At 39.1% G+C, this 23125-nt stretch overlaps 1 protein-coding gene across 4 annotated transcripts in view; it reads right to left on the bottom strand.

Moving 5' to 3' along the window:
- Positions 1-23125, bottom strand: part of FHIT (fragile histidine triad diadenosine triphosphatase) — a 1388110-nt gene that overhangs the window by 1349671 nt on the left and 15314 nt on the right. For all 4 annotated transcript variants that reach the window (XM_055344936.1, XM_055344935.1, XM_055344937.1 and 1 more), the window contains exon 2: positions 2846-2894. The gene's annotated coding sequence lies outside the window, so the exon portion shown is untranslated. The remainder of the gene's footprint in view (positions 1-2845; positions 2895-23125) is intronic.

The raw sequence follows: 23125 nt of genomic DNA, 5'->3' as shown, positions 1-23125 counted from the left end.
GTAATGAGTTTTGTTTGGGGAGGCTGGAGTAAGTAGAAGGAAATCAGTTCCTTCACAACCCCCAGACCACAGAGAGACCAGGGCCCCCAAAACTGGAGGAAAGACCTCTCTGCTCCTCTTGCCATTTCCAGCTCTACCCCCACATACACACACATCCTTTGAGAGCTGAGAGAAGCAGCCAGAAGTGACTTCACAGTGTGAAGTCCAGCAAAATGGCCCATTTTTGAAATAGAAATTGAGATCTCTACACCTTTTATAATCTACTGCAAAGTGTTCAGGTGCTTACACATGATGGAAGAAAGTAATGAATGGTATTTTTATTGTAAACCTCCAAACACATCCCGTTTATCCCAGACCTTGCTCCCTAATGTATAAACTACTCTACCACTTAGGCTTCTGTGATTACAACCAACTGAAGCCAGTTGGCTAATTTGAGGAAGATCACTGGAAGGAAACTATGGGCTCACTGAATCTACAGTAGATTGGAAAATAAGGCTTAGTAACCATCAGTTGCCAAGACAGACATAGAGACTAGGGGATGGGGACTGCTAAGGTGGTTTCAGAGTAGGTATTTTCAGAGCAGAATGCCCACTGGAAGAAAGGAGAATCCCCCAGTTCAAGATTCAGATTGCACATGCACACCCACTTAACCAAGCTAGTGATCATACACCCATCCCTAGGCTGAGTATAGGCCCCTGGGTGAGGCCCCCGGTTACAGCTCCACTGTTACAACCACCTCAAAATAAAATCAAGGTGCTGTTAGGAAGAGAAAACAGAAGACAGGGAAAGCAAGGGGAAGAGGGAGAAGTTCCTCTACACTTGCCAAGACTTAGATCGCTAATTTCTTAAGACTCTCTCAGTCTGTGTCTCTCATGAATAAATAAATAAAATATTTTTTAAAAAATTTCTTAAGATTAGATTAATTAGTAATTGCCTACACACAGCCAAGGAAAAGTGTTTACCCTGATGCCTACAAAACTTCAACATGACAAATTTGACATCCAGAGGCCCCCTTCTCACTTTACGTGAAAGTTAGTTTTTCCTCTGATTCCTAAAAACAAAGTAGAATATCTCCTTTTTTAGTACTGACATCCTCATTTTGAAAACATTAGCCTGAAGCTTCCAAAAAGCACAGACTTCTCAAAATGTCTAACAAATAAATTCAGAATGATGCTGATCTGATGATAATGAGGATGACGGTAGTATTAACAAGAGCAGCAGCAACTAACATCTCCTGAGTATCTGTTACGGGCCAGGACCTGTTCCAACCAAGCCCTTAATACCTAATAATAATTCATTTAACCTCCACAACAACCTTATGAGGAAAACAATATTATTACCTCCATTTCACAAACTATGAAACTGAGATGCAGAGGGAGTAAATAATGTGTCCATGGTTCAACAGCTGATAGAAGCCAACCAAGGACTAAATCCATGTCTGATCAAATACCAATTTAACAAAGGAATTTCACTGAGAGCAGAGGAAATGGAGTACTGTGTGAAAAACAGTCTCTAAGAAAAATGGGAGCACTGTAACCATACCTAAAGATTGCAAAGTTCTGAAGATTGCCACATTATCACCAACTCCAATAATTTATGAGAATTTATTTCTAAGAAGCTATCAAGTACTGCTTTATTCCAAGATATGGCTCAGTGGTCCAGGGATGTGGAAGTTATATGGCTGAAAACCATTAGAGAAAGTTCCACGCCAACCAGACTTCAATGCACCACTGTTTAGTCATCCCAAAGCAAATCCTCAAAATGGTGTTTTTTTTTATGGCTCATGTTTTGATCATTCAAAAGAGGCTTTCTCCAATTTCCTTTGTAAAATTCTTTTTCACCCTCGAAACAAACATTAAAAATTCAGCCTCAGAAGTAGATTTTTCATAAAGTTTAGGAATAACTTAAAATAGAAGGTAAATCAAAATGGCTTTTCAACTTTAACTAAAGTGGTCACGGTCATGATTGCTGTAATAAAAATGACAGGAAAAAAACCTAAAATTGTCAAAAACATAATTGATGATGAAAACAAATGTAAAATTATGGCATATTTCACCCTGGCCACCAAAGACTCTTGATGAAACTGCAGCCCTATAATTTCCCAGAATGAATTCTTTAAATTAAAATACTTCATGCAGAACAGAAATTAAACAATGAATCAAAGAACAATGCTGTACAGTGGTATGCTTATAAATATACCTAGCAAAGAGGAAACAATTACATTTTTCCATGTAAAAACCAACGCGATTGCAATGTTTCACAGAAAGCTGATAGTTACTTTTCCCATTGCTTCGAACTTGGAAATTCATTTCCTGTAACTCACTTAGATTCCACAGAGACTGGGCTGAATGAAATTAGCTACACCAAACTGGCTGGCTTGCTCCTTTCTACAAAACTAGCTCCTCCACACAACTGCACAACTGACTTTCATGATAAATTTCATCCAACCCAATTCAAATGCCACTCTGCATTTTAGTTTAAATGCTTTATTTGGCCAGCTGGTTTTATTTAACCATCGACTAGAAGCAGTACGAGTGCATTCTTTTTCCAGCTAGCATTAATCTTAGTAAACTTAGCTCCATTGGAATGTCTTAACTGCTGAGAAGAAAGCAAAAGTCAGCAAGCATACAATTGCATTTGGCTACCCTCAGCACATCATTTTATTTCTTCCTGCTCTCCGCTAACTATTGCTCAGCACTTTTGCCTAAGAGGGAGGACAAGCAGGTGGTTAAGGAAGTTGTCCTGTCAGCTATATCTTTAATCCAAGTGTTTAAATCTCTGAATAAAAGAAAAATCAATGTTGTAAAGGCAATGTTTGTCAAGGCCATGTAATAAATACACTTACCTTTACAGACTGTTCTCAATGGATTTTCCTTCTTTGCTGAGCTTCAAAGCTACAAAGAGATAAAAACGAAAGCAGGGAGTTATCTGCGAGTAAAACACCAAACGTTTTCTCTCTGTGCCTCTAAGTAGAATTTCCATATGCCATCATATGTGGTGGCACTGGCCAAATAAGCCATTGATAAAACCCATGCTTCATACTCCACTAACAAAAGGCCAATAAAAGACTGTCATCAAATGAAAACAGCGCGCACCTCTGGCCAGAATTAAGTCACACAAACCAGTCAGACCAACAGTCAAATCTTCTTGGGAGTGAACTCCTGAACAGAATGAGAATGGCTTCTAAAGTATAGAGATGAAAATAAAGTTAAACGTTACACAGCACACTCAACCTGACCCAGCACTTTATTTTCTTACTTTTTCCATTGTCATCTTTCTTGCATACTCTATTTCCATTTCTCTGAAAATGTTTTCCATGGGGGAGCCTGTTCCATTGATATGAGGCCCCTGGTCCTTCCAATCCAGAGCTCACCACTTGCGCCCATGAGTACAAAGATGCAAGCTAACAGGTACAGTCCCTTTAACCTAGGTAGAGAGAAACTCACAAAGCCGAGGAAGCCCCACTTGATATTTCAAATCAAAACTTGACATGTTAAATTAAGCTCCCTGTGATCAAAAAATACCATGTACTCAGCATACATTGGTCAACACAGCAAGACATGTGGTAAATGAGAGTTGTTAAGCAATGCAGGAGATCCGCCCCCCCCCCCCTTATTGGAGGTTTTACTTTCCATGGTTTCAGTTACTGATAGTCAGTGGTGGTCTGCAGCAGATGATCCTCCTTCTGACAAACTGTCAGAAGGTCAATAGTAGCCTAAGGCTACTTGTCATGCCTACATCACTCACCTCACTTCGTCTCATCACATAGGCATTTTATCATTTCACATCATCACATGAAGAAGGGTGAATACAGCACAGTGAGATATTCTGAGAAAGACCACAGGGCAGCCTGGGTGGCTCAGCGGTTTAGCACCACCTTCAGCCCAGGGCCTGATCCTGGAGACCTGGGATCCAGTCCCACGTAGGGCTCCCTGCATGGAGCCTGCTTCTCCCTCTGCCTGTATCTCTGCCTCTCTCTCTCTCTCCCCCTCTCTGTTTCTCATGAATAAATAAATAAATAAATCTTTAAAAACAAAAAGAAAGACCACATTCTCCACATAACTTATTATAGAATATTGTTCTAACTTATTAGTAGTTATTGTGTTAATTTCTTACTGTGCCTAACTTATACACTAAATTTATCATAGTTACATATATGTATATAGTATAAACAAGGCTCAGTACCATTCAGTTTCAGCCATCCACTGAAGGCGTCAGAATGTAACCTTAGTCGATAAGCAGGGGACTACTGTAGTAATGATATTTCAAGGGGCTGATATAACATTCTCTATCAGTACATCATTACCCAGAGGGTGATTCTACATGGTCAAATACAATTGGAATATTCCTCTTTCTGTCATTCTTGGCTAGGTCCTCACATCTCCTAAAGGTGCAATGGTTGGGAATGGCCAACTAATCCATGGTTTTCCCATGGTTTTTTCTTCCTTTCCTTCAATATCCTACATACCTGCTTTAGCCCTTACCGAAGAACCCATTACTGCTGATGCATGATCACTGAAGAACAAGACCAGACTTCTGGGCTGTGACAGAAATCTTGGAATATTAATGCAAGATATAAAGCCCCTCCATGAGACAACATCAGAAATTTCCCTATCCCCCTGTTACATGAATTGCAATGGAGTTGGGGGAAAGATAATTTGGGGTGAACATAATCTTGGGAAGACTAGACAAAATAGTACATTGCAATTTGTAAAATATGAGAGATTTATGGTCTGGCATAGACACTGATCTATATATGCCTTTCCACTTTAAACACAAAGAAATGCTAAGCAAATTTGGTGATAATTTAAATATGTATATATCCAAATAGCCAAGCTCAAAAGAAAAGGAAAAGACAAATATAAAAAGATAATGAATGTAAATTTTCTAGAGTGACACATGAATCCTCCTGAAAAAAGTACACCAAGACCTCAGAAGATAAATAAAAGCAAATCCACAGGTGGATACATCAGAAAGAAACCACAAAACACCAAAGATAGAAAGTCTTAAAGTCAACCAGAGAGAAAAAACAGACTCCTTGCAAAACAACTTGTCATCAGCAAAAATAAAAGCAAGACAGCAATGGAATAACATGTTCAAAGTACTAAGGGGAAAAAAAAAAAGTTCAGCAAATAACGCTACAGCCATGCTAAACCAATTATCATTCAAGAATGACAGAGAAACAAGGACATTTTTCAGTGGGGGGTGGGGGGTGGGGTGGGGATTGTTTCCTGATCACAGAAGTTTACTTTTGCTAAAAGAGATACTAAAAGACATATTTGAATAAAAAGGAATTGACCCCAGGTAGAAGAGATGAGGAGCTAAAAGCAATGAGAAATAAAGACATTAGCAAGCATGATGATAAATCTAGTAAATTTAATAATAAATAATAAGTATTGAATAATAATTACTAAGCCTTGGTTCTAAATTCCAATAACAACTACGACCATTTTTAGGGTTTGCAAATAAGGTGAAATGAGTTGTTGGCTGCAATTATATGGAATAAGGGAGGGGAATGAATTACTTAGAAGGAAGAGATAGATACTGATTAAATTATTAAAGAGCATCATTGCTAGAATGCCAAGAAATACTGAAAACAACCCAAATATCTATCAAGAGTACAATGAATACATACATTTTTACAGTCTTACAATGGGATATTACACAGCTTTGAAAAATCAATGAAAAAGTCACACCCATAACATCTATGCCTCTCAAAAATATTATATAAAACAAAGACCAAATCACAGAAGACTATGTATATATTATTTCATATATACGACATGTTCAAAAGGCAAAAATATATATTATCTTGTTTTGGAATATAACATATAAGTGGCAAAAACTATAAAGAAAAGCAAGGATATGATTTACATAGAAATTCAGACAACATTTAGCTTGAAGGCAAGGGAGGAGATATAATGAGAAGCATTGGGGAAGATTCTAGAATATATGTAATGTTCTATTTCTTGGCCAGGGAAGAGGAATCTAAAATGTTCAGTTTATTATGTATTGTATTATAATATAAAACAATACAATAACTATAAATAACTATAGATAAACACCTCCAAGAATTATTTTATATGTATGGTCTATTTCACAAATTTAAAATATTTAAGAGTAATCACCAAAAGAATAAAAATGTCCAAACCAACTGAGGGAACAAAATAAAGAATAGAAAACTCAGTCGATTCTCTGTAGAAAACTAGAATGGAAGCAAAGGAAAGCATAGGCAGTAGAAAATACAAAAGAAAATACTTAAAGTAAGTTCAAATATATCACAAATCATAGTAAATGGATTAAAACATCTGTTAAAAAAATCCATTTAAAAATATGTTTAAACATTGCTACATAATGTTTAGAAGAAATATTTAAAACATAAAGGGAGTTTGAATGGGAAAGTATAGAAGACTATACACTAAGCAAACAGAAACCAAAAGTAAACTGGTGGAAATACTAGTAGGCAAGTAGCAGTGATAGAATAGATACTTGCATCAGCTGCCTACTACTACATAACAAAATACCCAAGATTTAATGACTGAAATTTAGTAATTTATTGTCTCTATGGTTTCTATGGAAAAGGAATTCTGACAGAGGATGGTGAGCCAGTGCTTCTATATGCCACAATGCCCGAGGCCTCAGCTGAAAACCTTGGAAGCTGGGCTCTGGAATCATCTGAAAGCTCATTCCCTCAAATGTTTGCCAGTTGTTACTGAAGGTTAGCTGAGACCTTAACTGGGGCTATTAGCCAAAACACCTACATGTGGCTTCTCCATGTCTCACAATGTGGTGCTGGATTCCCAAGGCAACGGTTCCCAGATAAGGAGCCAGGCAGAAGCTATATTCTTCATGGCCTAGGCTTGGAAATCACATTAATACCACTTAGACAGCATTTCATTGGTCAGGGCAGTCACAAACCCTCATCGAGACTCAAGGAAGAACAAAGAAAACAAAGGCTCCTTCTCTTGGCAGGAGGAGTGTTAGTCAGTGTTCAGTAAGATGAGCACATGGACTGGATAAATATGTTGGTGTAACCACCTGTGGAAAATACAATCTGCCACAGCATTCTTTACAAGTGCATATGGAACAAAAGGAACATATTGGGCCACAAGGGTTATCTCAACAAATACCACAAAACAGATATCAAACAAAGTTCTCTGATCACAGTATGTTAAGGTTAGATATCAATTATGAAAAGAGATTTTAAACCTATGTTTGCATATTACCATCTTTAGGACAATTTTCCTTTCTGAGTTGGGGTTGGACAAGACCATTGAGTGAATCCCATTACGCAAGGGTTCACATCAGGAGCCCAGATCACCACTTTGGTTGTGGATATATTGCATGTGAGGTGCCTGAGAGAGCTGAAAGAAATGTCCAGGTCAGGAGATGGATATGTGTATCTGTAGGTCAGACAGGAGGTTTGGGAGTGGTGAGTTTTCGGTGCCTAGAAAGTAACTGCAGATGTGAGTATGGACATGGCTGTCCAGGGAGATGCCACCAAGTAGGAAGGGAAAATCTGATTCTTGAGGAAGTTAAACATTCAACAGTTTGTTAAGGATGATCCCCATATAGCAGAGAGAATAGTTGCCAGAGAAGTGAAAAAAAATACCTTAAGTATCACAGAAAGGTCAAGTAATATAAGTACTAAAAATACCCAATGTGGGGTGCCTGAGTGGCTCAGTCCCTTAAGCATCTGACTCTTGATTTCGGTGCAGGTCATCATCTCAGGCTCAAGAGATCAAGTCCTGCATTGGACCCCATGGTGAGCGGGGAGTCTGCTGGAGGTTCTCTCTCTGCCTCTCCCCCTCGCCCTGCTTCTGCTCCCTCTTTCTCTTTCTCTCTCTCAAATGAATAAATAAATCTTTAAAAATACAAAAAAAAAAAGAAATTTAAATGCCCAATGTGAAGATCACTGAAGAACTCAATGAGAACTTGGGACTGGTGGAGACAGAATTCAGTTTGGAGTCGGCTAAGAAATAAGTGGAAATCATTAAAAAAGAAGACAGGTAAGGGCAATCCTAGATATTTGGGCATGAAGGGGAAAAGAGAGAACAGTAAACAGGAGGAAGATTAAGGACAGAAAGAATGTTTTCTTGTGAGGTTGTAAACAGAAAAAAACTGAGCATGTGTCAAGGTGATGAGAAGATCCAGTTGAGACTAAGAAGCTAAGAGCAAAAGAGCAAGAATGGGTGGCCAGGACTGCAAGTTCTCAGAATGTCATAGGGATAGGTGGCAGGATTGATCTTAAAACAGAGCTTTGGGCTCATCTTGGTCACATAATGCCTTATGACTGGCATATATAGTATTGACTTAAATTATTACTTCCTCCTGTGCATATGTTTTATCACCTTGATTAATGTCTAAACCCTTTAAGACCTATGGCCTTTATTGTTCAAACCAGCCACACCAGCCGGTGCATTGTGAGTCCTGCAGTAAACACTGAAATTTAGTAATTTGTTGAGTAGACAAGTAACATGGATTCTATAGTCTTGGTGCGCATCTCTGGTGCCCGAGCATTTTCCACATAGGTGTGCTACGCATCCAAAATAGGAGCAGGTTAGAATCAAAAAACTTTGGTTTCAATGCCCAAAGAACATATCTCTAGACAAAAGTCAGAAACAGCCACTCAAATTAGTCTTCTCTTTCCCATGTCTGCCTTGACCAAAAAGCCAAGGAACTAAATTTCTATAGGCCATGAATACATTTTCACCTGCAGCAATAAGGCAGTACACCACCTCCCAGTCCCCTCAGGCCTAGATCATCCTCATTTTGCTCTGGAGCACACAGACTCTGTAACCTTCATATGACCTCCTGCAAGACAGATTAGATTTAAATCAATCCAAATAGATTTGGGCTTCAGCCGCTCCTAAAAGACATAAACACAGAGGTAGAGCAGAATTGGCCAATAACACACTGATTTACCTTGGTGGTTGTTCAGAGATAGCCACCTAGAAAATCTTGACCAACCCCAAGCCCTTCACTCCATTATCCAGCCCCCAACACCCTTTAAAACCAGTCTGAATGTAAACAAGCATTGTTGTCAAATATGGAAACTTCCTTTGCCATTCATCTTCTCCCAATTGAAACCCATCTCTGGGAACCATCCAACTGCACCTGACTTACTGCAACACTGCCTGGAACTGAGGGGTTTCCCTCCACTGTTGCATTCTACAGCCCTCACCAGACCTGACTGCCACTTTAAGGGATTAGTTATTGACCTTTAAGTCTTTAACAATTATCTACATATCTGGGAAAGAAGTCTGTTGGCTCAGGAATGAGGACAAGACACAAGAATGAAGACACTGAATAAATTCGACCCTCGTCTTCCTTCTTATGCTACGTTCAGTGAGCTGTTACTGCCAACAAATTGTTGCAACATCCTTTCAAATGATAGCCAATTTTCAACTAAGAGAAGATTCTTAAACCTTTTTCTACGTATCAGTGAAAACCAGGCAGCTGGAAAACATAGCCCTGGTTAAACGACCTGATGATAAATGAATATTTTAAACACATGGAATTATTTGCAAATCTGCATACTGATTTAAATGCTCATAAGAAACAGCAGCAAAGATATCTGAAACTTGACATTTCTCAGATATATTCCTAGAAGTTTTATTTCAATTTATATGTATGTATTTCTAATAGAAATTCTAATTCAGATTTTGTGAAACTCTGATATATTTAGAGTTCAGAGAGGTGATCAGAATAATTCTCAGTTTTGTTATTCACCTAGAAAGCTGATCAATATTGTCAAAGTATGTGTAGAAAATCTTTCCACTAGACCCTAAGATCAACAAAGACATAGACAACATCTATCATGTTCTGCATTGAATCCACATCCTCTAGAATAGTATCTGACACATAACATACACTCAATAAAATTTGCTTAATAATAGAATATTGTAAGTTTGCTTTACTATTAACATTGAAAATTCTTTTTCTTTTTAAGATCTTATTTTTAAGTAATCTCTGCACTCAGCATGGGCCTTGAACTCACAACCCTGAGATCAGAAGTCATACACTCCACCAACTGAGCCAGCCAGGCACCCCTAGAATTGAAAATTCTTAAACTAGGGCTAGTTTTGTTTATTTTTTTTCCTTTTCTTCATTTGTATTCTAGGGCTTTCATAAGTTGAAAAGCTCTCTCTCTATGGAAGCCTACACTTGTATAGACACACATACACACACACACACCCCACACCACTGCCACACCTGTTCAATGCTGTCATATTTGCCAGACACCGGAAAAGCACATTTGCCAAGAGTATGAGCCCTGTGGAAAATCATTAGGTGACATCTAAGGAGCTGCATACCAATCAGCCAATAATTAGCATGTTAAAATTCAGAGAACTAGTGACAAATCAAATTCCATGAAATCTCAGGGAGCATGACCCTGGCCGGGTTAGTGCCCTGGCCATGGGGAAGCAGTGGCTTTGTCTGACCAGTCAGAAGGACTGGGAAGTACCATGGCCAGTCTAATCCCAGGGGGAGACACTTTGACAATGTGACATTTGCACAGGGATGCCCTAATGTGGCCCTGCTATGTTTCCTCAAAATGGGATGACATTTCAAGTCAAACAGCTCTGCCCCCAAGAGGAAAAACCCTCCCCAAACTCGAATATAACCTGATTTTGAGAAAAATAGGGTCATCTGAGAGAGAAACTGAGGTTGTACAGAAGGAACGTTAAAATAATCAATTTTTAAGGAAGGTCAAACTAGATATTCAGTGTTTAACCTCATTTGTTATCATTCCATCATGACATAGACCTCAGAAAGCCTTAGTCTAAAAAACGGTTCTCATTTGAGCAAAATCTTGTTCCTGGAGCATCCACCCTGGATACTTTTTAATGAATGCCGAAACCAGTTACAAAATTGCGCTACCAAAAAGGTGTGGAGAGTGGCTGTCAGTGCACTGTGCCTCACCACACCCCTGCTGTCTGGAACTGCTGTCCACGTGCAAGTCTGTCCAAGGATGTATGGCCACTGCTGTTCCTGCTGCTTCCAGACTATCTAAGGTCACCTTCCTTAAGAGGAAGGTGAAGAACACCACCTCCCTATTTGGTTTGGTGCCCATATGCGTTGGGAAACACACTCTTAAAAGGAGTCCAAGAGGAAGGGCCCATCCTCTAACCAGATTGACCCAGCTCTCAGGGTAAATGCTCTGCCTCCACCACATGCCTGACTGTGCCCGGTTTGAATACATTCCAAGCCCAAGCCAAGGGTGACCATTCTGCTGGGCCTCCACTCTACTACAGGGTCAGGCAGCAGCCTGTGCTCCTCCTGGCTCGTGGCCCAATGCTCTGATGGCCCAGCTACGTCACTGCAGAGAGGGAGTCTGGTTGTGCCCTCCTCTGAACTCTCCATCTGGAAGATTCTCTGGCCTCCTTCCCTCTCATTTTTAATCTGACAGACACTGCTGGACAGGGAAACTCAGAGCACACCAAAGTTCATCTTCCCTTCCCTGCTTCTCAGCTGGCTTAATCACAGGGGCAGAACGAGGTTGGCAGGGACTGGGATGCCAGGAATTAAAGGAGGGTCCCTGGCCACTGGATCACATGAGTCCTGCCTTCCAAAGTCTTAATTAGACTTCCTCTGCCTGGCACACCCACTTCGGAAGGTGGAAACCAGGAAGGTGGCAGAGTAAGATGCCAGGCTCACAGCAAGTATTCCACAAAACATTGGTTGAGAATGGCGGTCGCAGATGCCTGCTGGCTCGTGGCTCTGCAACAACAGTCAGCCTGGAGGTCTGGGCCCCAGAGGCGAGATTTCTGCTCCCCTTTCTAATGCAAACAGTTATGCAGCGTTACTGGGAGTGATATTCAGCCACCAGCTCAATTTGGAAGCAAAATGATCTTAACAAGCAGTGGCAGACTTACAGATAGGCTGTGGAATCTGGGGACCAAAATAAAGGACAAAAAAGAAGACCAAAAAAGAAAAAAGAGAGAAGGACTGATGGCGAATAGAAGAGAGGAAAATGAACAGAGCAAAGAGAAATGAGGAGGATTATGGGACTAGATACCTCAGTTCTACGACTCCAAAATGAGCTGTGAATCCAACAAGGGACTCAGGGGTGGAAGCAGTGTGGGGGAAAGCACAGAAAGGAGACAGAGCAGCAAATGTGGGGATTTTGATGCTCGGACAGATTCGAGGCTAACAATGGCACAGATTCAACAGTAAGTAACATTTGAGAGGTCTCAAAAGACAATGAGTCTTAATTCTGTCCCGTTGTGCACCCTTTGAATTAAAGTGACACACCAAAATTTGCTATTTTTCTAAGAGGACATTGACAGATACAATGGGAACTCTGAATACATTTTTTCCCTCTGCATTCATTATCTCTGGCCCTTATCCACAGGCCTATTGCAGACTAAATTGGATTTTGGATCACTGGTACTGAGGCGCTGCAATTAATTAACAATAAAAACATAATATTTATATCCAGGCCTAACAACATCTGACACTTAAACCATTCTGCCAGTCAGGCAAATTCCATCCGACAAATTTTCATTTTAATGAACATGACAGGCCATGGTTTACATGATAGGCCAAGGAGCAGAACAGAGTTGATCTCTTGGCATGTGCTCTCAAGGCCCGGCCATGCTGCAGGAGAAACAAGCTGGGGAACTGTCAGAGAAAGAAAGACCAGATCCCCAGGTCCACCCAGACAGACCAAGAACACATGTCCCACAACCAAGATCCTAGTATGCAACTGTCCTTGTTTCTGTGCAAGCTCAAAGTTAAATACCTACTGCCCTTTATGACCCACTGGATGATTTTTCTATCTTTGGGCTGCTGACATTTTCTTTGGGGTACGAAAATCCCTTAGTCCTTCCTAATTAAAAAGTGATAAACGTTTTGCAAGGCATCCAATAATGTGCAAAGTACACAAGTTGGAACTGATGCAGCTTTGTCAGTTGGCACAAGACTGGCCTTCCGTGTTCTGCCAGATGGTGTATCTCAGTAAGTCCCCAATCCCTGACTCAAGTGAGGGGCATTGTCAATATGATGCTGAAGCAGAAGCAGAGACTATCTTTAAATGCTATCTTATTTTGCATTATACTAATGCCAAAGGCCTAACATTTTTTCTTGCTGGAACTTTCACAGCTGAAGAAGTTTTCTTTTTTCCTGTGACGCATTATTCAAGCCAACAGAGGATAGTACAGATGAGGAAAAAATTTCATCTCCATAAGAACCATGTAAATTTGCTGCAAACTAATGTTAGAGACCACATTTCCCAGCCTGACCTACTGTCGCTCCTCTATTGGTTATAGGTCAAAGGATATCAGGTGAGATAGAGTAGATTTCTCCAAATCTATCTCTACTACCCCAAAAATGTGGACGTAAAGGACAGCATTAAGGACAAAAAATGCAAAGAGAGCAAGGCAATTACAGAAGCTTAACAGATGTGGGAAGGAGCCAGTGAAAAACTAGCAACAAATTGTCAGTAGGAGCCCTTCTTATTGGAAAGGCCATATATTTCTAGCTCACTTATCTAAAACACTCTTTATCCTAGCTTTTACGTCAATTCAAAGGAAATGAAATAAAGTCCCAATTTAAAAGTAAGACTTCTTTGGAATATGGATTTGGTTCTTCAGTTCCAATCTCAGTAACTGAAAGAGCCACCTTCATGGTGACTTGTCTTCACACTGTGGCTCTGAATAGATCCAAAATGGTAACCATGTTCCATGTTACTTCTATATATAGCCATGACATCAGAATATTAAATCCTGAAAGGATAACAGCATTCCCGCTATTATAACCCAAATTTGAATCAGCATGGGGTTTTAGTTAAAGTGACAACCCATATGTAGAGTGTAGACACACAAACCTGCACACATACACACACATACAAGTTACATGAATAATCATACGTTTGAGGACTTTATATGCATTCCCCCACATATAACACTATGAGATAAGTACTATTAAGAACTGTATCTCACACTGAGGAAAAGTCAATTAGAGATCACAGACCTCCCGAAAAGGTGAGGTCCAATGTCACAGGCAGCATTGGGGTACAAATTCAAGCCTGAGCCTGAGCTCTACACAAGACAGCAGCATATGATGGCATCCATAAGGAAGACAGCATGAAGGAATTGATTCCTTTTGGCAATAGTCAAAATATATTTTAAATATCAGGTATAAAACATTTTCAGCCCACCAGATTCTTATTTAATTTTGAAAAATCAATTTTTATGGAGCTGCGATGTTTGTTAATGCCTGGTTGTATTTTTGAAAAGGAAGGCCTAACAGAGAAAAGATGCATTTCTTAAAGTTGGGAAAAAATGCAAGACCCTAACTGGATTGAATTGAAAATATTGGACATTACACAAATGAATAGAATCTACAACTTTAACGTGCCTTTGTGGGAGGCATGGACTAAAATGGTCATATCAAATTCAGAACACAAAAGACTTAACATGCTTATTGTCGTAAACAAAGGTATTTGGTTAAATGAAAGTTCCATCAAAGCTTAATAACCAAATTCAAGTGAACACAAAGTAAAGGGTTATATACTTTCTGCGGTTTCAGTAATAGCTAATCTAATAATAGTAAATGGAGGGTTATTGTTGATTCCTTTGCCTCTGTTTCATAAATTAGATAAAGCAACCTGGCAGTTACAGTACTTTGAAGTTTTATTTGACTAAGTGATTTTAAAGCTATCTCGAAATATAACAAAGTCATGACTCGAATGACTGCTGAGCTGTACCTTGCTTCCTTCCCATCACCACATTGGTACTTTTGACCAGTGTTAAGTGGAAAGCTTCCTGTGAACTAAACCTATTCTGTAAAGCTCTGTTTACATCTGCAGAACTGACCATTTAGAAGGCAAAGTGTCACTGACATGGTGTTATCTGATACTCTGTTTCACCAGGGCCAAGCCGGTAAAATATAAACTGTAAGAGCAGTCAAGTGTTATTTATTTCTTCTGATGCAAAACTTGGGAACAGTAGAATTTCTCTGGTTAATGATTTTTTCATAGCGCATTTCCAATTTTCCACTACAGTTTATCGATCTGGAATACTAAAGCAGTTTTCTTCCTTAGCTAACAAACATGCCAAGCCCATGCCTGGGGTCCCACGAGAGATGTACCTCCAAAGGCAGCAGTGGTGGTAGCTCAGCAGGGAGCTAAGGAGCGGTACCATGAACCAAGGCATTTTCCTTACTGAAAGAATGTACTGGTCGAATCCTAGGCCTTTTGATAACAGGGAACACTTCCGTAGCCTCTGCACTCGGAGATGAGACTACCCCACAGTACTGAGAGCCAATGGGTTGCCCTTCCCAAAAGCAGTCTATTTCCTGCATTTTCCCTCTGGTCCCCCGATATGGTTACTTTCAATTACCTTGATAGCCCAGGAAGAAAAATATCCCTCTCTCCATATTTCATTCACATAATAAGAATCTGCAAGCTGTTCTGTATGACAGATGAGAACTGTGAGTTGAAGCAACTTGTTCCGCCTGTCAGCCTCCAAGAACCCACAGCAATGAGATACAATCGTGATGACATTACTAGAGAAGAAGTGGGTCAAATACATGGTCACTTTAAAACAGAATGTCAACTGTTCTTTCCACTTCAGTAATTTGATGCAGTGGTGCCCCTCTCCCTGTCCCCCAAAGAAAAACAGAAAGAAAACAGCACTCACCGCTATTAGCGTGTACATGTATACATACACACACACACACACACACACACACACACACACACAAATGCAACTATTATTAAAAGTATTGCTCCCAAAAGCCCTTTTTCAGCTTCTGACCAATCAGTCAACAAAAGTTTATTAAGTATTTACTAGGAGTCAGACACTAACTGAGGCAGAGTATTGAAAAGAGACACAGCCCCTGCCTCACAGAGTTTACAGTCTGGGGTAAAGGACAAACACTAAGAGATTGAAATAGATGTAATGAAGTACAAGGTACCGAAGGGGCTTATAAAATAACTAACTAGTCTTATGGATCAGAATGAGTTTCCCGGTGGAAGAGGGAAGCTGCCAAGTAGAATTAGTAGCCAAGTAAGAGGTGAGAAGGAAGAGCTCCAAGCAGAGGGCCTTTGTCTTCAAAAGGTTTCCTTGCCAAGAATCTAAGTCCTCAAGATGCAGGAGAAAGTATAATGGAATATAGGAAGCCATGAAGTCCACCACTAGGAGTAAGTTATCCTTTCCTTGTTTTAACCCCTAGTTCAAAAATTAATTAAAAGAAACATTTTTAAAAACACTAGTATACCTCAGTCCTATCTTGCCACATAAAGGTAAAAATTATCATAACCACATCTTCTTGCCGATCTAAATATTAAGGTAGATTTTTACTTTTAAAAAAATCTAATTGATCTTGATTGTACTGGTTAAAACCCATGGGCCATTTTTAAAAACATGTTTTGACAGCAGTGAAACATGCAGCACATACAACACCAAGAGCATAAATTTGTTCAGGGTACAAGAACATGAAAATTAACACAAGCAGTGGTAAATGTGATTTACAAAAAGACGCTACCAATGACTTGCCCCAAAGGTGGAAATTAAGAAAGAAAAGTTTCTCTTCTCAAATATTTGGTCATGAAGGTCCTGATTTGTTCTTGCAAAAAGCTGCTCATCCTTCTTATAGCACACAACTTTTTTTCCATGGGTTTAACAAATTGGAATGAGGAAGGAAACTGGATTTATCCATGAGTGTGCTTGCCCTTTCCACTAAACCCCAAAGTGTGACGTTTAGATTATTTTCTTTCCAATCTCATAATGCATCCCCAAAATCCAAAATCAATCAAAACTGCATTTACACTAAGGACTGAATTTGGCCCTAAAAACTCAATGACTGAGTGGGGTTACTAGTATATGGAGTTTGTTGTTGCTGTTGTTTTATGTCTTTATCTAGTAATTATCAGCAATGAATTTAGCAGTTGCTCTAAAATGAACACAAGCCAGGGCTACTTTTATTTGTTTGTTTGATATTAGTTTCAGATATACAATATAATGATTCAATAATTCTACTCTTTTCTCAGTGCTCATCAAGGTAAGTGTACTCTTAATCCTCTTCACCTATTTCACCCATCCTCCCATCTACCTCCCCTCTGGTAACCATCTATTCTCTATAGTTAAGAGTCTGTTTCCAGTTTCTCTCTTTTTTCTTTGTTCGCTTGTTTAATTTCTTAAATTCCACATATGAGTGAGATCGTATTTGTCTTTCTCTGACTGACTTATTTCACTTAGCATTATGTCCTCTAGATCCACCTATGTTGTTGCAAATAGAAAGAATTCAATCTTTTATGCCTGAATAATATTCCATTATATATATACAATATATATATTGTATATATATTCCAGTCTGTATATAATATTATATATATATATACATATATATATATCACATCTTCTTTATCTATTTATCTATCAATGGACAGTTGGGTTGCTTCCATAATTTAAGATAATATAATGCTTCAATAAATATATATCTTTTCAAATTAGTGTTTTTATATTCGTTGGGTAGATACCCAGTAGTGGAATTACTGGATCATATGGTAATTCTATTCTTAATTTTTTTTAGCAACTTCCATACAGCTTTTCTACATTGGCTGCACCAGTTTGTTTTCCCACCAACAGTGCATGAGTGTTCCTTTTTCTCTACATCCTCACAACTAGAGCTACATTTTTTAAAATACCGTATGCTATTAAAAAAGATATACTGTATGCAAACCATGAGAATCCTGTTGCTTAGTTTGTATCTAGAGTTCAAGGCATATTTTAGGGGAAGTACTGGTCAAGTTAGAATGTACCTACAGGAGGGCAACTGGATTGGTGGAGGGTTCTGAACTTCACACAAGGAATAACTGAAGTACCTGAGGAGATTCAACCCAGAGAAAAGTAATAAGAGACACAAAAACCTACCTCCATATAGTCAGTGGATCACTATTGATAAAGGCATTCCATTTGAGCACTTCCTCTGCATAAGGCACTGGATGAGACAATGAAGATGCAGCACTGAGCAAGAAAGCCCCAGTCCTTTTATCATGTCGAAGAGAAGATAGAGTTTTCCTGTGGCATTTCCCAGGTTATAGTATAGCAGAGCAGAGCACAGATTCTGGAATCAGAGTACTAAAATCAAAGCCTGGGGTGGGCCAAATGGTGGCCCCAAAGAGACATGTCTGTGTCAGAAGAGGAAAAAGACAGAGACAGCCATGTGAAAGAAATATGGCCACTTGGGGATCCCTGGGTGGCTCGGCAGTTTAGGGCCTGCCTTCGGCCCAGGGCGTGATCCTGGAGTCCCAGGATCGAGTCCCACGTCAGGCTCCCTGCATGGAGCCTGTTTCTCCCTCTGCCTGTGTCTCTGCCTCTCTCTCTCTCTCTCTCTCATGAATAAATAATTTTTTTATAAAAAGAAAATTTTAATAAAAAAAGAAAGAAATATAGCCACAAGCCAAAGGATGCCTAGAGCCACCAGAAGCTGGAAGAAGCAAGGAAGAATTCTTCCCTAAAGCCTTCTGAGGGAGCACACAACAGGCTTGAACTGTGACATTAAATTCCTTAAAAAAGGGGCACCTGGGTGGCTCAGCTGGTTAAATTCCTTAAAAAAGTACACAGGAGCTACCCTATGACCCAGCAATTGCACTAGCAGGTATTCACCCCAAAGACACAAATGTAGTGATGCGAAGGGGCACCAGCACCCCTATGTTTATAGCAGCAATGTCCACAATAGCCAGACAAGGGAAAGAGCCCAGATGTCCATCAACAGATGAATGAATAAAGAAGATATGGTGTGTGTGTGTGTGTGTGTGTGTGTGTGTGTGTGTGTGGAATACTACTCAGCCATCAAAAAATATCAAATCTTGCCATCTGCAACAACGTGAATGGAACTAGAGAGTATTATGCTAAGCAAAATAAGTAATAAGTCCATCACAGAAAGACAACTGTCATATGATCTCACTCTTTTGTGGAATTTAAGAAACAAAGCAGAGGATCACAGGGGAAGAGAGGAAAAAAATAAAACAAGATGAAATCAGAGAAGGAGATAAACCATAGAGACTTTTAATCATAGGGAACTAACTGAAGGTCACTGGAGGGGATGAGGTGGAGGGATGGGGTAACTGGGTAATGGACAAAAAAAAAAAAAGAAAGAAGAAAGAGTTGGGTTGATTAAAGAAAAAAAGAAAAGAATTAAGTCTGAATCCTAAATCCTAATTCTCTCTCTATTTCTAGCTCTGAGAATTTGAGCAAGTTACTTAACTTTTCTAGGTCTGTTTTCTTACCTGCAAAATGAAATTACAATAGTTATTAGTCAATATTTTGTGTAAACATGAAAAGCTATTAATAAATGTTATATCTAGAACAATGCAGAAAAAAAAAAAGTACACAGGACATAATTTCTAAGGCACCATCCCTTAGATAAGAATGGAGGGGTTGCTCTTTATGCAAACTAGAACACGACCTATCTCACAGGCAAAGCTTCTTTATCTTCAAAAAGAATAAACCTACCTTTATAATTCTCTTCCTTCTTGGATTCAGAATGTTTCAGACACTGCCAACTACACCCTGGGAGATGAAGTCAAAATGTCCAGCAGGCCAGGCAGTAGGTCTAGGAAATTAAGATATAGCTGCCTGCTCCTATTAGTGGTATTGCTGCAGGGCCAGAATATCACGGTTCATTTGGGCCTGGTTTGGCTGAAAAGATACACGTTTCAAATAAGGCTAGACAGGAGAATAGATAAATAAAACTATGGAGTATTCACATAATGGAACATTATACAGCAGTCAAACCAAATAAAGTACAGAATAGTGTATATTGCATGTTACTTTTTCTGTAAAAAAAAAAAGGAAGAAAAGTAATTTATATACATATTTTCCTATCTACATTAAAAGATACTAAAAAAATTCAAAAGAAACTAACCAAAGTGACTACCCCAAGGGAAATGGGGGCAGAGATAGGGGGATGGGGGCAGGAATACCAAACTGTATCTTTTTCTATGGTTTTGATTTTTGAACCAGATAAATACAGTTCCTACTTAGAAAAAAATTTAAGTCAGCTGAAACTAAAAAAAAAAAAAAACCTAAAACAATGTTATAATGACTCATATTGTGGGTAATAGTATAAAATGGTACATACAAAGAGGGCAATTTGATGATATATATCTTGGACTTTAAAACTGGACCTTGGACCTAGTGATTCCACTTCTGAAAGGAATTTAAGGAAATAATGAGAGATTTGTACACATGCACACACACACACACACACACACACACACCACATAGAGATGTTCATTACAGAATTGTCATAGTTAAAATTTTGAAAAATTCCACAGGTTAAATAATAGAGAATCAGTCAAAGACATTAGGAAACATTCAAACAATTGTTACGCAGCTGTTAAAAATTATATTCTAAAACAAATACTTGGCAATAAAGAAAAATATTCAAAGCATATATTTGAAATGATTCATTAATTTTTCAGCAAAATTTGTAAAGCATCTACCAGGTGCTAGGCGCTAAGATGGATGATGATTAAAAAGGCCAGTTACGAGGCAGTACATCAATGGGTAATCCCATGTTTTTGTGCACTTATGACTAAACTAGAAGGATAAACACCCAAATGAGAGCAGTGATTACCTCCTGGTGGCAAGATTATGGGTGAAATATATTTTCTATAATGATCATACATTACTTCTGCAATAAGAGGGGAAAAAGGCATCACTTTTTAAAATCAGGCTAACAACTCCTAGGATCAAGAATGTATCACTTCCATCTCTCTTCGCTCTGCCCTCTCTGATTCCCTGAACACATACATGACGTCTGCTTCAGCTACAGCCATCCTGTGACCAGTAAGGAAAAGCCAGGAACACTGTAGATATGTCCCTGACATCACTGAGCTGCTGAACTAGAGCCACAGCCAACATCCCCTACCCCCTCCCCCATACATCTAAGTTCTCTTCTTCTGGGGAAGAAATGATCCTCTGTTTATTTAAGCCATTATGAGTCACGTTTTCTCTTACTTGCAGCTGGAAGCATTTTGCGCTAACAGGGTAACATACTAACTAATAAAGGGCCATGCGAAGGCTGGACCCAGCAGTCCAACATGTTTATTTTGATCACCAAGTAGAGCCTGAAGATTGACATTAATTACCCTGCCAGCTACTGGCTCCACAGTCTTCTCTGATGTCCTTGGGAAGCAGAAGCCAGGAGAAGCTATTAGTGGGGAGAAGCTGTTAGTGGGGAGTCTACATACACAGGGAGCAGCACCTGCAGTGAAGTGTAGCTTACTGCCACCACTTATAATATGATCCAGCATTTCCACTTCCAAGAAGGTAGCCTAAGAATCATGAATGTGATGATGCATTCACATAAATATTCTTCATTAATATATATCAGAAATAGCAGTGGGAAAAGACAAATGCCAAACAATTGGAATAGGATGAAAAATAATCACACGGCCCCAACAATGGAGTACTCTGCAGTCATTAATGGCATGGGAACACACACACAATACATTGATGAGTAAGAAACAGGTAACAAAGATACATGTGAAGTATGATCCCAATTTAGAAAACTAGCAGAACCAACAAATATACACATGCAATAAAAAAGGATGGAAAAATTAACCTCTGAAATACTGACAGTACTAGCATGAGGGTGTGGAATGCCAATGTCATTTTTATTTTTTGAACATTTGTCTTTTTTTAATCTCCTAAAATAAATGTATTTTCTCAGGCAGTTGGTAAGAAGTTTTTTTGTGTTTTTTAATAACCCCTTCTCATAGAATAATGTGAGTCCTCTGACCAAGTTGTTGGTCTCATCAATGCCAACTTGGTCTAGTATCTCTGCCTGCAGATCCAACAGAATTAACAAGAAACAATTTACATTTGTGTTTTAAAAGCAGACTGATGCCAACAGCAGCAAGCTGAGATACAGAAAAAGATAGGGAAATTTTAGGTTTCCAAGTGAATTTGCATTACATAAATGCAGTATGTTTTCTTTAATTCCATAAATACAGTTTTGATGCTGCCAATTTGAGAAAAATATTGATGTTTCCTTAAATAAGTCTATTCTATATTGAAATTCATTCCCTTACATGAAATGGAATGATCTTGGAAACAATAAGAATGAATGCTGATGTGCTGTGTCATTGATAAAAGAAATCATTTACATCCTTGTCTTGATCCATTAGACTTCATTACACAGAAATAGTAGCTATCATGCAGGTCTGACCTTTCCACCATCTGAGGACAGCAACCAGCAGAGCTCAAGCTCCTGAATCATACAACCTGGGTTCACATTCCCAGTCCTACCTCTGGCCAGCTGGATATCCGTAAGCACTTACTCAACCTCTCTGAATTTCAGTTTTCTCATGTATAAACACAGATAGTGAGAGTATCTACCTCGTGGAGTTGCCCTGAGGATGAAATGAGAGAATCCACACAAAGGTCTGAGTTTCAAACCCAACCCACAGTAATCTGATAAAAAGTAAGTTCTCTTTGAACATGGTGTCAACCTATATGTGGAGATAGATCATGGACCTGGAACTTTTTGTTTTACTTTTAATAAAGTACTTTTTATTTATTAGAAGGTAAAGTATATAACTGTTAAATGCTAATGCATAGCTCTGAAGGGAAAAAAAGTCTCTTGCCTCATTTCTTCCTATTTTCCAGCTGTCATCCCCAGGGATCTGCATTCAAACATTTTGGTTATCCTCTCTCCTCCCCATTTTACCACTTGAGATAAAGCTCTTTTCCAGTTTTACTGAGAAATAACTGACATACATCATTGTAGAAGTTTAAGATATATAGCATGAGGGTTGGATTTACCACTTATATTGTGAAATGATTACCCGAACAGGTTTAGTTAACAACCATCCTGTCGTACACACACAACAAAGAGAAAAGGGAAAAAAAGTTCTCCTTGTGATGAGAACTCTTAGGATCTAGTCTCTTTACAACCTGCCTGTGTAGCATTCAACAGTCATCACGTTTTATGTGTCGGCCCTAGGACTTAGTTTGTCTTATAACTAACTGGAAGCTTGTACTTTTTGACAACTCTCTTCCCATTCCTTCTCCCCTGCTCCCTTCACCCCCTGCCTCTGGTAACCACAAACCTGATTGTATTCTATGATTTTAGTGTGGGGTTTTGGTTTCGTTTTTGTCTTTAG

The sequence above is a fragment of the Nyctereutes procyonoides genome, unplaced genomic scaffold (genome assembly GCF_905146905.1).
Source record: "Nyctereutes procyonoides isolate TBG_1078 unplaced genomic scaffold, NYPRO_anot_genome, whole genome shotgun sequence".
Taxonomy (NCBI): Eukaryota; Metazoa; Chordata; class Mammalia; order Carnivora; family Canidae; genus Nyctereutes; species Nyctereutes procyonoides.
The sequence above is the reverse complement of the archived record's forward strand: the minus strand, read 5'-3'. Positions and strand labels throughout refer to the sequence as shown.